This window comes from Panulirus ornatus, chromosome 42 (assembly GCF_036320965.1).
Source record: "Panulirus ornatus isolate Po-2019 chromosome 42, ASM3632096v1, whole genome shotgun sequence".
Lineage (NCBI taxonomy): Eukaryota > Metazoa > Arthropoda > Malacostraca > Decapoda > Palinuridae > Panulirus > Panulirus ornatus.
The window spans coordinates 4,139,716-4,154,509 of record NC_092265.1 but is presented as its reverse complement, the minus strand read 5'-3'; the positions used below and the strand labels follow the sequence as shown (position 1 = coordinate 4,154,509).

Sequence of the window (14,794 nt, the reverse complement as noted above, 5' to 3'; positions counted from 1 at the left end):
ATATATGTCTTATGTTTTTCTCGTCTTCTTCCCTCCACACAGTTTCTCTTTCCTATCTTTCTTTTGTCCATGTCTCTCTTATTTCCTGTCTTCTTTTATCCTCATTTATCGTTACGTTTCTATATCTAAGATTCATTTGCCTTCTATTCCATGTCACACATGTGAGGATCGACTTATCTTATCTTTTTATCGCCACTCTCTCCACCTACCGCTGACTGTAATGAAGAATTGAAACAATTAGAACAGGTGAGATAACAGTTGGTGAGGTGTGAGGAAGCTGAGAGAGGTGGAGGGGTTTCACTGTGAGGTATGAGTGGTGAGGTTGTGGAGGAAGGGTCGACCTCCTCATCTCGATTATACCACCCACACCCACAGAGCCATACCACCCACTCCTACACGCCCATACCTCCCCTGCTCACAAGGCCATACCACTCACACCACCCCTTTTCAGACCGTATGTCTCAGCACCAAGACCCCATGCCTGCATAGCCTCACAACCCACGTCTGCACGCCCATACCACCAAGGTCTACACTTTCCCTCACTCAGACCTTGAGAACTATCTAACCTGTCGATAGCTTGAAGAATTATAGATGCGCCTGGCTGGTGATTGTGGAGTGCAAATCGCCTGATAACTCCCGTCTCTCCTCAAGCCATGAATATTAAGGACAAACACACGCATACCTCTTGGTGGGTGGACAATGACGGCTCAGAGCAGCTCAGCGCCGAAGAAATGGCCCACTGGAGAATTTGCCAGCGGTGGGATGGTCTTCAGGAAATATTCGTGATTTTCTGTAAACTTCCGGGCAGTAGTGTAATCCCTGATGCAAAGAGGCACAAAGGCACGTTGAGAAATATTATCTCTTTAGTGAGATGATAAAAGATAGGGTAAATACACGTTATTACGTCTCGTAGAGAAAGAGATATCAGCATTCGTCTCGCCATTGTCTCGCAAGTTACACGTAATCATTTTGACCTTGAGCGCATTCCAGGTGCATCCATTACTTTTAACATATTCCTTCGAGTATTAATTTACCAAATTCATCCGTCTTCATGATTGATTACATATGTGTGTGAGACGTTTTTAATCACCTTGATACGAATTATACGTCTGCCTTTTATACCCACGTTACTCGAAAGGACGCTTAAATGAATATAATTTCTTGTGTAGAAGAGGAGCACATCATCAGTTTATGGAGTATCTGCCACTCATTTGCACCTGTGGAACACCTGCATATTGCCTTGGGCGAGTGTACTCAACCCCTGGTGCGCGCGTGGAATATACTGACACTGTGAAAGCAACCGCTGGGATACTTGTGTACGGTATTTCAAGGTTGTGCAGCGCTTGCATACTGCCGTATGCACAGATTAGATAACTTTGGGTTATGCTGATAGCGAAGCTGTGCAAAAAAAATCTCTCTCTCTCTCTCTCTCTCTCTCTCTCTCTCTCTCTCTCTCTCTCTCTCTCTCTTATTACAATTGCAATTCAATGAACGCCAAATTTCTCGATGGTGGTTGTTGCAAATCTCTCTCTCCTCTCTTTCATTTAATATGCATGAGTCTATTAGTGTTGAATCAAGGTATAGAGAGGTATACCTTTCCATTAGCAGAATATTCTGCTGTATGCCTGAAGGAAGTTAGAATCGAGCGCTTGGCTTAATATAATTCACAGCTGTTGCTCGCTCCGCCACCGCTAGCCAATCAAAACACGTCTTTGAGTATGTGTTCGACCAATGGCAGATACGGGCATAATGAGTTTCGTTCTTATCTCCCACCTGGCACAACACCTCACCCTCGGTGGATCCTATCTGGCTGCAGAATGGAGACATTTCCGCGAATTTGAGAACAATAGCGAGATAATTATCCCAGAAAATAAGCGGCGTGATTAAGGGTGGATGAATGATTAATTATTAATCATAACCTTCCACTCTTAACAGTCGGAAGTTGTAATATGCCTTACCGTCACTGCAATCTTATTCTTGGATAAAGAAGTTAGCCAGGATCTCTGATAAAAATGATGTTAACTTAATCATTACATTACATCTAACCAGTCTTTTCTAGTCTTCTGTATAGGCAGCTTATGAACAGTCTTTGCCTGCTTACATATTTGGATTGCCGCAAAAGGTCCTGGGTTCGAGTCCTGGCTGTTGGAGGGTATTATATTAAGTACTGCAATGACTTCCTTCAGGCTTCAGATCCATGACCATCATTATGTTATAGTAGCTACGACCCAACACATGCTAAAGATTCATTATAGGTCATGCTAGGTCACGGATGGGATAAGATAAAAACAGCTCATGGAGGAGGGGAGTGGGGAGCGGGGGGGTTGGGGGACTAGTTGATTAGCCTTGCTAAGAATAGTGGAACGATTATACGTTTTCTAGAAGTCAGGCGGGCGAGTGTAATGGCTGTGTCGGACTGGGAATGGTTGACCCCACGTCCTGAGGACCAGGATGCCTCTCTCTCTCTCTCTCTCTCTCTCTCACACACACACACACACACACACACCATCACCGCTTTCAGCCTTTCAAGGATTTCATCCTTTTTCATTATGAAGGCCTTAATCTTGGACTGTGGTTCATTTTCTGTGAAGTCCGTGGCAAGATACCAGCCTATTTTCTAATATCCATTTCAAGTTTTCGTGTCATCTTGGCTACCAGAGTTTTGGTATTCAAGATCTATTTTGCTTATGTTCCGCTTATTGACTAAAGGTAATGATTTTTCTTATCTTTTTAGGATAGAAGTAAATGGTTTTATTTCTCCTTTCTTATTGTAACGTCTACGAACAGGATTTTATATCCTATAACTCATCTTCGTCATGATTTTGATGTCCACAAGTCGTCCCTTCGAACTCACAACCCATCTCCGTCATGACTTCGATGTCCACAAGCCGTCCTTTCGAACTCACAACCCATCTTCGTCATGACTTCGATGTCCACAAGCCGTCCTTTCGAACTCACAACCCATCTTCGTCATGACTTCGATGTCCACAAGCCGTCCTTTCGAACTCACAACCCATCTTCGTCATGACTTCGATGTCCACAAGCCGTCCTTTCGAACTCACAACCCATCTTCGTCATGACTTCGATGTCCACTAACCGTTCTTTCGAACTCTCGTTCCTCTGGTTCTTCACTCCCCACACGACAGTTGGTTTGAAGACTTTAACTACCTGTGTTGACCTAAGTCTTGCTATCATTTTATGACCTTAGGTCCCTAATGTCATTCATCTATCTTCGTGTTCTAAAATCCTCGATGATTCTCTCAAATTATTCTCACATAACGCTTTGATTTTGAGGTCTCCTGAGCGTTGGGTCTGAGGTATGAAACGCTGGTAAGAAAATAGCGTAAGGGATTAAGTTCCATTAGCCAGAAAAAGAACGGGGTGTGTAATGGGAGAGGAGAGAGAGAGAGAGAGAGAGAGAGAGAGAGAGAGAGAGAGAGAGAGAGAGAGAGAGAGAGAGATGGTGTTGTGAGGGAGGGATGGGGGGAGGAGGAGGAGGAGTGGTGGAAGAGTCAGCTGATCGTGTAAACAGTGAACGACTGTCTGAAATTCCCCCTTTACTTGACTAACTGAAGGGAACACAACAGCCACTGCGATTACGGAGGACGATTGCTTTATTCGCGTAACAGAGTCTCTCTGATTGATATCTAGTGGGAAAAAAAAAATCCTCCCATATTTCTCTTAGGTTTTGCCCTTTCATCATATAACAGGAAGTTAACTCAGGTTCACACAGTCTTTGCTCCTTACAGAGTTAGATTTGATCTACAGGATTAGATACATTGATGGATAGATATACAGACATCCAGATAGATAGACATATGTATATAGAATATGTATGATGTAGGTGTCAAATGACTATTGACTAAGTTCCTCGTATATGTTTGTTTACGGAAATAAAACATAAAATTTGCAGAAGACGGATATGTAACCGCTGGCAGACATAGGCAACCACTGGTAGCCCGCAGGCTCCACCAAAAAGCCCAAACAGGTTGTTTACAGGTCGTCCAGAGACATGACGTAGAGTCCACAGGTACTCTACGAGTAGCACAAGTAGGGGTATACATGCAAGGTAGGTTTACCATAGATAGAGGGAAGGCGTCGTAGAGGCGAAGGCAGTATTAATGACCAGCTGGAGCACATAGATATTACATGTCCTTCATAGATATCTCAGAGGCAGCTCTGGTAGCCCCACAGAGGGAGGGAATCAAGGTTCATGGGTGTCCAGCAGACATATCACACGATGTGCACGTAGCCAACATGCAGCGTCGAGGTCGAGCATGTGTGTGTATATATAGCCCTCAACTTGGAGTTGTAGCTCAGCCAATGGATATACCATAATCCTGTCCATCCAACCAAATCGTAACCTGGAATCTTATCCAGCAGCCATCCAAGCGATAAACCATGATATTACCTATCCATCAGAGCGATAAACCACAATCTTATCTATCCAATCACGAAGATAAAGAAGGTAAGACTTAAAGAGGCTTAAAACCACCCATATAACTTAAGTAATAAAATATGACCAATCCATGAGAAAAGGAACACTTCGTCCTCTTTTCACATCATCTTGACCTCATATGTTCGAAGGAATTACGGGGAACTACCTGTCAACAATTCTCCCATAAAAAGGGAATTAACTATTTCACGTCATTAGCCCATATACACGCATAGGTTGTCGTCCTATTGACCAGGGGTGTTGAATCTCCATCTGTTAGGGGGTTGGAGCCAAGTCTGTCACGTCTTATGACTCAGTTAATTGGGATGAAGGAAGTGTTTTGTATTTAAGAATGACTCAGAAATTGTGTGTGTGTGTGTGTGTGTGTGTGTGTGTGTGTGTGTGTGTGTGTGTCATTCGTTCTGTGGTAGCATTATGTCTCCATTGTTCCATCGGTCCATTACTCAACTGATGAACGGATGGTCTTCTCACTCGTACAAATTAATCCTTTTATTTCTAATTCACATTTTTGCTTATTTAGTCATTCCATTCCACACTGAACCAATATTTCTTAAGCGCTTTTTCCCCCCTCTCCCTCCTCCCCTCCTTAAACCACTATTCCATCTTCGTTTTTGATCCTTCATTATCATCATATTTTTCCAGCTTTTCCCATTTATTAGATTAATACGGGATTCACCCAGTGTATCATGAGCCTGGTAGCGATGGGAGGGTATCACGCACTTTTTATTAATTCCCGAATATTACCCTATACCACTTTCCATTTTCTATACGTGAGACTAAGTGATATTTGTCCTCATCCATGAATCCCCATTTTTCATGATAGCATGTTTATATCCCTTTATCTTATTATCTTTTTCCCCTTCTTATGTTTGTTATCCACAATCATCACCCTAACCCAGGGTTAGTATAGATGGATTGAGGTCAAATGCAGCTTAGCTTGATCAGGGTGGTTGACCTTTCCCACAAGGGACAGGTCAAAAGGCTAGTGACGCTGATGATGTAATGAGGATGAAAGTGTATTGGAGCGAGGATGTAGTGAAGATGGCCTCTGACATGACCCGTGAGAGTTGGGTCAAAAGGTCACACTTGTGTCGAGGGTGTTGGGAAGATGAGTTACACAACACACACAGACCTCAAGGTCCAAGAGAGATGGTCTGGCCTTAACGCTACTGGTCCACCTTCAAGGCAGTTGGAAAAGAAAAAGGAAAGCCTTTGACCCCTTCAAGGCAATTGGAAAAGAAAAAGGAAAGCCTTTGACATGCCCCGTATGGGTTTAAGTCAAAGACTAGTGTTGGCGAAGTTATGGCAGAATTGAGGAAGTAATGAAGATGAAGGTGTAAGTAAGACTGGCCTTTGACCTCACCCGTAAAAGTGCGATCAAAGATCATTGGTGAAGATTCACAGGCAGACCGTGAATAAGTCATGGTCAGCAATGCTAACCGCTACACCAAACTTAACCTATATTGTATAACTTTTTCCTAGCGTTCCCATAGCGTCTCTTTTTTACAATGGTTTTGCTTCCTCCCCTAAGACAGTTCTAGCCTTTTGATAATGTCAAAGTATATTGCAAATTTAAGATCAACGCTCTCTAAACGCTCTTTCTAAAGTTCAACGCTCTTTCTAAAGTTCTAAATTTCTGTGGCCTCTCAATGCTTCAAGATTTAGATACTGTGTAGGTTCTTGTAATACTCCAACATTTGTAGGTTCCATATGGCTTTAGGTTATAGCATTCCTTAACCCAGCATGGTTAGGTTAGGTTAGGTTAGTAGTATTCCCAGTTACCGGCATTCCAAAGATGCCGACATTTACCAGAATTCTTACATAAGTCTTATATATATATTTATATATATTCAAGGTACCATAAATATAATGCCCCGTTACGATGTCCTTTATTCTTCATATCATTAGATGAATTCTGGAGGTCTTCTTACTTTCTCATACTTTTAGAATTGCTTACAACGCCTCATTTTTGACTGATTTAAGGCAATGATGAACACGCAGCTACCACGCGCACAGAGGGACGACACACACACGCACACACACACTCTCTTACGCTTTACATACGCAGAAGGATTTCATCATGGCATTCCCTCATAATGCGCGAAGTGTGGTATGACCTTTCGCATTCAACAAACCATCTATGTAACAGTTACTCTCCACGCGCGCGCCTCCCTCACAAATGAACAACGTTGTGTTCTTCTACGCTGTGGGAACTTTTCTTTTCTAATCTGAACGTTGCTTTTGTGCCTGGAATTCGGGAATGGTAGGAGGAGGAGGAGGAGGAGGAGGAGTAGGAGGAGGAGGAATAGTTGATGCAGTTCCTGGACGAGCACGAGGAGCTGAAGGTGCCGGTCGGTCTTCGAGGGAATCAATAACCCACCGTCCGTATCATCGCGTGAGTTGAGACCCCCCCCAATAAATAGGTCGGGTTTTCTTACTGTATCCACCATGTGAAACTGTAATTCCCATCGTATCTAAGAACTTATTCCACGACTATAATTCATATATCTAATTCTATTATCGTATTCAGTTCTTACTTTCGGCGTGGAGGTCGAGGGAGATATATGTATAAAGTTTGTTTGGGGTTTGTGTTTACCTTATCACTCAACGAAGTCGGGAGTTCGTTCAAAATTTCGGACGATGTGTTAGACGCAGTTGTTGTGCATGCCACACTAAAAATTTTTTTTCAGCGCTTGATTATGTGTTGATTTACGGCACGACCCTCGTCTATGGATCCTCCACCCATATTAGCCGAAGGCCGTCACAATGTCCAGTATTTGCCATGTATAAACAGTCAGGTAAAGTGGGCCAGATCGGAAGCGAACTATGTTTTCCATGCACCCGCTCTCTGGAAGTAAGTTGCAAGGACTCGCCACATGAACTGTGTGTTCGTTTTCAATGAAGTCGTCACCTTCGAGAACAGCTGGATCTTTATGAAACGTACCCTCGTCCACTATTCCTCAACAGAACTATGAGATTAGACAGGATGGAAGCAACTATGAGGGAGGAGGGACTCGATTGTTGATAAATATAAGAGAAGAGAGGTAGGTGGCATCTGCTGCTGTTTGGGGGGAGGGGGGAGGGGTTGGAGATGGGGGGGGGACGGCCCGCATGGTATGGCTGGCGTCACCCCTCAGCCAGTGTTTGGCTACTAGACAGTCATTCACTTCAGTAGGGCGACACTAGCAGCTAATTTCCGCACGTGGGGACGCTGCCACCTCCATACGCTTGGTCAGTTCAAGAAAGGAGAAGAGGTTGAGACCATCTCACTCGACTCCTGCTCTCTACTAAGCGTACAAGAATAGGAAGGCGTTTCCTGGAATGATGACATACTTTACGAGGTGATAACACATATTGGTGGACTATACTCACCTCCTCACTCCAAGAGAACTGGAAGCGAGAGACCCCCATAGTCTCCTCCCAAACAGAAGCTTCAGCGTTACTTCAAACTGGAAGAAGAAAAAGTGTGGATGAAGTATCGGAGGTCAAGTGGTTTTTCTAAAGTTTAAGTGTCGTTCAGTCATGAGTTCGAAGCCCGAGTTCGACGCCTTGAAGAACAACCGCCAAGCAACCTGAGCGAGGTATGGAAGAACTCGTCCTCGTCGTCATCTATGTGGCCAGCCATGTTGTACCTCACCTCCTCGTAACCAGTTCATATTAACTTGCTTCCTCAAGGAGAGGAAGATGGTTGTTGGGAGTCGTTAGGGAACTTGTTTGAACCGACACCAGTATCGACTAGTTAATCTTGTGCTTCACTACGACGAACTTTTTTCTTTCCTGTCTGGGACGTACTCTAGTGACAGTGACCATCACTTCCACAGTGAAATGAACAGTGACGGTGCTATGTTCAGCGTCAGCGCCCATGACTATGACACCTGAAACTGTATATACAGTACTAATTCCAGCCTGAGCACCAATGTCTGTGTTCATTAAAGTTCTCATTGTGTACACGACAGCAGTGTTTACGAGTCAAGACCAGAGCTACGGCAGACCTGAATATAAACTTTAGATAATTATTTTCTATAGAACAAAAACGAGTGAGTTATTGGTGCAGCGGATGTTTGAAGACTTCAAACACAAGACACATGGAAACAACTTTATCGGACTTAGATAACATACTAAAGGAACAGAATACTAGGGCTTTTATTACCAGTAAACCCGAAATAAAAACCATGATAACGAAAGTGTCCTAAAATTACTTAACAATCGAGTGACATAAACAATTTGAATTATAAGAACCTTTCGACTTAGATCCGTGTCAAGTCCGTCATTAACCCAAGGTATCAGACATCCCCTTACAAGAGACCCCACTGAATGACCCAGCTAAGATGCAAACTCCGCCAGCATCAAGACACAGAGAGTAAAAGAGACTCGCCCAAGCCAGAAGGTAGGTAGAGAGATCCATCGTCGAAATATCTGTAAATAAATCATATTTGTCTGCTCGGCGTGGTGTTGTGAGGAGAGAGATAACATTACCCAGATTCAGCAGGGAGTTAGAGGATGAGGAGGAGGAGGAAGTTATCAGTATCATTCGGGTATCCTTTATCATCAGGTAAGTTCTACATTCATCTCCCGGGAACGTTTGTTGGGTATATGTAATCAATTCTCTTGCCTTTGCATGGAGGTGGCTTGGTGTGGGGGTGTGTCTGTGGTTCTCTCGCCGTCATTACGAGGCTGGATAATGTGCCGATACCCCGTTACTGTATCATTCTATCATGTATTACGTTAGACCTATATTGAGTAACATCTGATCCTGCCATTGTCTTAAGGATTTGCTAACTTTTCCTTCAAGGAGAGCCGTCATATTGATGACCTGATTCATGTATACGTTAAAGAACTTCCGCGACCGAGAGGCTTAACTTAAGCTGAAGTTAAACTTCGCCATTCTATTGGCATTTTGGGTCTTCCTCTTAGATAAGATCGTACGTATTAACCTGCCTCCATAGGGGTCTCGTTGGCAATGATGAGGGCAAATGTGAGAGCGTGTATGTGGGTGACAGAGAGAGAGAGAGAGAGAGAGAGAGAGAGAGAGAGAGAGAGAGAGAGAGAGACCTCTCCATCTGCGTATACTCACCTCTCTCACAGTCAGTGAGAGAAGGGGTACAAAGTACATTTCACATTTGGACGTTCTTGACATTTTGTTCTTCGGTTGATCTGTGACTCTGACATTTCCCTCGCTTCCCGAGACCTGCCAGAGAAGGTACCAACAGACCACCGTCTGGTATCGGTACTCACATCAACAGCGTATATCCTTCATGGGGACGGTAATACTAAATTGGATGAGTCTGCCATAACTTGCTGGAAAGAAGGTTCCATTATGGTCATTTCTGATTAACCATAGGAATGATACGAGCTGTTCCTTATTGATAATGATGATAATAATAATAGTTATAATAATAATCATAATATCAATAATGATAATAATGATACTAATGATAATAGTAATTGTAGTAATGATAAATAATATTATCATTACCATTATTATTGTTATTATTGCTATCATTATCAGTATTTCTTTATAGGATCAAAGTCCATGAGACCATAATATGTATATAGTTACATCAAATATAAAGTAATTTACACCTATTATTTCACTGGAGAAGAACAAGGTAATTCAAGTTAAGAAAAACAGCTGAACTTATTACCAGCAGGTTTTGGAGTATCTTTGGAAACAATAAAGCATCTATATGGGATCTTAAACACCTTCTGATTGCCCAGAACATAACAATCTGTCCAACAACCGGGTTAAGCTGTGTCCAGGCGAGCGTTGCCTTTGTAATTATCTGTGTAATTATCGAGCTATGTAGCCATTAAGTGTAATTACTGGAATTCGACCTCTTGATCAATGAAAGAAAATGGAAAAGAAATATGGCTCTAGGGAGATGGACATCTTGTTTTCTGCTTTTCTTTTCTGCTGTCCCTCTAGTGTGTGTGTGTGTGTGTGTGTGTGTGTGTGTGTGTAACGTCCTGTCACAGATGTTTTGACAATCATATCAATAACATTAAGATATTCTATTTAACAAAGATAACTGTATGTGAGTATTACCTCCTATAGATCACTATTAATCGTATATACCCATCACTCCTAGATCAATACTACCTTGCAGAGTAATATCACCAGTAAAACAATATTACCTGGATATGGGCGTCACCTGTAGATTAATGTCACTTAAAGATCAATATCACCTGTAGACCACCGTCACCCATAGCTCATTATTACTTGTAGGTCAATATCAACTGTAGATCAACACATAACCCGTAGATTAGTAGCACCTGTAGACCAATAATCAGCAACAGATCATTATAATCTCTGTTCGTTAGGCATAGGGGCATCTGCCATAGGTTATAATGATCCGTGCATCAACATTACCCATAGATCATTATGTTTAGGTCAGCCATACCTGTATTTCAGCGACACCTGTAGGTTAGCTAGACACCCGTAGGGTTCAACGACACCTGTGTGTCACAAATCCACTCATGGCTCAAGGTTAACGAGACTTGGAAGTGCTCAATGACACCTACAGGTCAGGCAATGCCTGTAGGGTGATGATAACAGCTGGTTGACGATATCATTATATATCCGCGATCACTATTGGCCGATATCATATAGAGGCACATATTTACCACCTGTGGGCTATCGTCATACGAGTAGGGTTGACTGAGAAGGTGATTATGATCGGCCTTTACGTATCAATTTAGAAATAGACTTGCGATTAGACACTGAAGACTTACTCTGTGTCCTCGTTTGATGTCTGTTTGATGTTGTGTTTTGATACACCCACCAGCTGACCTGTCTGTGTGTATTAAGGTATCTCTTCATCTGCCTTTCTGTCTGTCTGTGTGGCCATGTTTCTGCACGCCTTCTTGCCTACGCGCCAGCCTGAATGTGTAACAACTTACACATCTATCAACCAACATGCTAAACAGGTATAGTTATGAGATTATCCACAATCTTACGTGTCTCTCTCTCCATCTCCTGTTTAACTTTATCACGCTATCTATCGATCGATCGATCAATCTATATGTCTATCTGTGTATCTATATACACATATCTATCTATCTACATCCATCTATCCTGACCGTACTTGACAGCATCATGAAGTGAGACAAGATGTAATCAGGCAGAGATTATGAAATGGTTCAAGATAGATGATCATTCCACGTACATACAGTTGGTTGACACAAGGAGCTATGACGAATATTCCTCCAACCCTCTGGTACATAAGTACTTGTCTCCCTTTAGATCTGAACCCCTTCGAACATTTTGAATGAAGAAGATCTCATGTCTAAAGACGATTTTTTCCCCCTTATTTGTAAAGCTAAGCTGGATCATAGGAGAAAGGGAAGTCTTATATGATGATAATGAGAGAAGGATTCTGTTTTTTCCTTATGATTAGAGTTATGGTCAGTTTGAAGGGATTTTGGGGTAATATACGTAAGCTCGAAAAATCTTTATTGGTAAGTAACGAGGTGGTTGTTTACGCCTACTGACTCTTGGCTCTAGTGTGTGTTAATACCTATTTGTGTAAGTACCTATTTGCTGTTCACTTTCACAATTTCACTATTTAGTTGGTTTTCCTCCTCTCTCCCATTCATCCATTGTGACGTCAGAGTCTGCAAAGACCCCAGCCTTGTGACGTCACGGACGAGTTCGCGAAGAACTCAGCCTTGTGGCGTCGCGGACGAGAGACCCTTGCAGGACCCACCTAGACGAGACCTTCCCGTGACCGAGGCCACTTGACACACACACACACACACACACACACACACACACACACACACACACTTTACCGGCCACTTGAGTTGCTCAAGTTCGAAGGTAATAAGAGAGAGGCAGTGAGTGTCTCGCGTGTCCTGGAAATGTCCTCAAACTTGCGTCGTGTTTACATAGGTTGGTAAATACGAATGATCATTTGACTGGGCGGGAGGAGCTGGGGTTGGGGAGGAGGTGGAGATAGCTATGGAAGAAGAAGGAGGAGGAGGAGGAGGAAGAGGGGGAGAAGGAAGAGGAGCAGGAAGAAGAGGAGGAGGAGGAGGAGGAGGAGGAGGAGTACATGAAATAGCCAGATACCAGAAGACCTGATGGTCTATGACGAGGTTATCTGCCGGAGGATCATAATAGGATCTTTAATTTCTAAACAAAGGAGAGGGAGGAGGAGGAGGAGGAGGAGGAGGAGGAGGAGGAAGGGAAGAGGCTCAAGGAGGAAGGAACGAGAGAATGAGGGAAGGCAGGGAACAGATGGAAGGAACCATATCTTTGTCAGCGATGCTGTTCTTGGCCCAGACATAGATTTAATCTGTGTTTATAGACCAACCCTACGCCAGTCTGACACACTCATAATCATTCACCTTATACTCATGTTAAGTATAAACTCCGGTACAACAAAATGCATCATTCGCATGACCGCGATACACAACAACTCTCCATGGAGGATGTAACTCATGACTGAAAGACATTGAGTCCAATTGGATCACTATTTATGAGTGTTGTCAAAAGTGTTCTAATTACACCCAAGTACTAATATATGATTACTCTCAAGCGTTCCGCATATGATATGTTTTTCTAAACAAAAAGGCTCTTGTATTTTGAAGAAATTTCGTCTTTAAGGCACGCAGTTCAAGGACGCTAGTTTTCTTTCCGTTTCCGTAAGATTTACGACAGTGTGTCCCCTGTTCAAGAATGCTAAATACCATTGCATCAACAAAAAGTATATTCACTTTCATGAATCACAAAAAAGAGTAAATGTAATTAGTGATAACTGTGTAAATTACTCCATAATTCTCAAAAAATTATAGTAATCTAGTTGATATTACAGGCAACGTCTAGTTAGTGATAAAGAATTTCATTCTCCATATGTTTGAAAAATTTAAAGAATTTCTAATAGTTTTATACAACACGAATAATGATGAAAAAAAGAGGAAAACTTTAAGGCCAGTTGGCCTATAAGAGTGTTCATGATAATTCAAAAGTATGTGTCCCATATCATCAGGATCTTCATCAGAAGATAAAATCAAGAAAGACTGGATGAAAATAGATACTTTTATGGGATATGTTTAGAAGAAGTACAGAATACAGTTAACCGGTGCATGCCAGCCTCAATCCGGTAGTTTCAGCCTCACCTCTGTAGACTGATGGACATTGTACTGAAGGAAGCTTAAAATACCTAATGTGAAAAATACGATTTGTATGAAACCCAAACACGTTTATCTTTTTGGGTATCCCAGCCTCATTCATAGATATCCCTCTCTCATTCTGGGATATCCTAAACTCACTCGGGGTCGTCCCGAACTCATTCTGGGCCATCCCCGACTCATTCTAGGACATCATTAACTTACGGACATCCCCCACCACCAAGGAGAGCTTCGTAGGAACACGAGCGAGTGTTCCGTAGGACCCGCTGGTAAGGGTTCCTGCCTCCCCGAAGTGAAAGAGGAGTGTCCATCCTGCAGGCTCCTGTGTGTGTGTGTGTCTATGATCTCGCAGGAGTGCCGATGACGAGGAGGTGGGTTGCTAGGGAGAGATCAGGGAGAGGAATGAGTGGTTGCTAGGAGAAGGGGAAACCGGGGTGGTGGGGGAGAGGAGGAAGGGGAAGATTTGCGAGGCAGGGAGAGGGAAGGAATGGGGAGGAAGTGGGAGGGGAGGGGATAGTTTAATGAGGGGAAGAGTGGTTACAAAGGGAGGAGGTGAGGATGTGAATGAGCAAAAGATAAGGAGAATGATGGAAAAAAGAGGAAGGTGGGAGTCTAGGGGAAGGAGGGAGTCTAGGAGAAGGGGGGAATGGAACAGAGAGGGTGGGGGGAAGTGTAAGGAAAAGGTCAGGAAGGAGACAAAGGGGCATAACCACCGGTGGAACTGGTGGGGAGGCGAGGGGGGGCGGGGGGTAACTAGGAGGTAGGGGAGGGGGGGTGAATTAGTGGGTAGGGTGTGGGGGAGGGAGGGGGGGGCTCTCAGTAGGCAAAGGGGGGGGGGGTGTGTTTGACGTTGTGTGGGACTGAGGGGACCTGTGATTCACTCCCTGGGGATCGATCGATACTTTACAGCCGCGTTTATTGCTCGACTGGTCGACTCATTCTGGTCTCCTCATTCTGGTCGCATTGTCCTGGTCGTCTCAATCTCGTCACTTCATTCTGGACATTTTATTCTCAACGTCTCTCTCTCTCTCTCTCTCTCTCTCTCTGGATATTGATGTCTCGATACATAGTTCGACTCGTCTTACTCATAACTCTGCTCCTCATGTTATGGATACCTCATACTGGAAGCCTACGTTCTATACCTCATTCTAATTGCCTCATTCTGAGCGCCTCATTCTGTACAGCTCACTTGGGATATATCATTCT

At 43.3% G+C, this 14,794-nt stretch overlaps 1 protein-coding gene across 5 annotated transcripts in view; it reads left to right on the top strand.

Moving 5' to 3' along the window:
* LOC139761831 (uncharacterized) overlaps positions 1–14,794 on the top strand; it is a 63,878-nt gene that overhangs the window by 7,745 nt on the left and 41,339 nt on the right. For 2 of the 5 annotated variants that reach the window (XM_071686359.1, XM_071686356.1), the window contains exon 1: positions 7,589–8,843. The exons of 1 other annotated variant lie outside the window; for it this stretch is intronic. The gene's annotated coding sequence lies outside the window, so the exon portion shown is untranslated. Of the gene's footprint in view, positions 1–7,587; positions 8,844–14,794 lie in introns of those variants that run through there. 2 more of the 5 variants (XM_071686354.1, XM_071686358.1) reach the window with 2 other exon arrangements.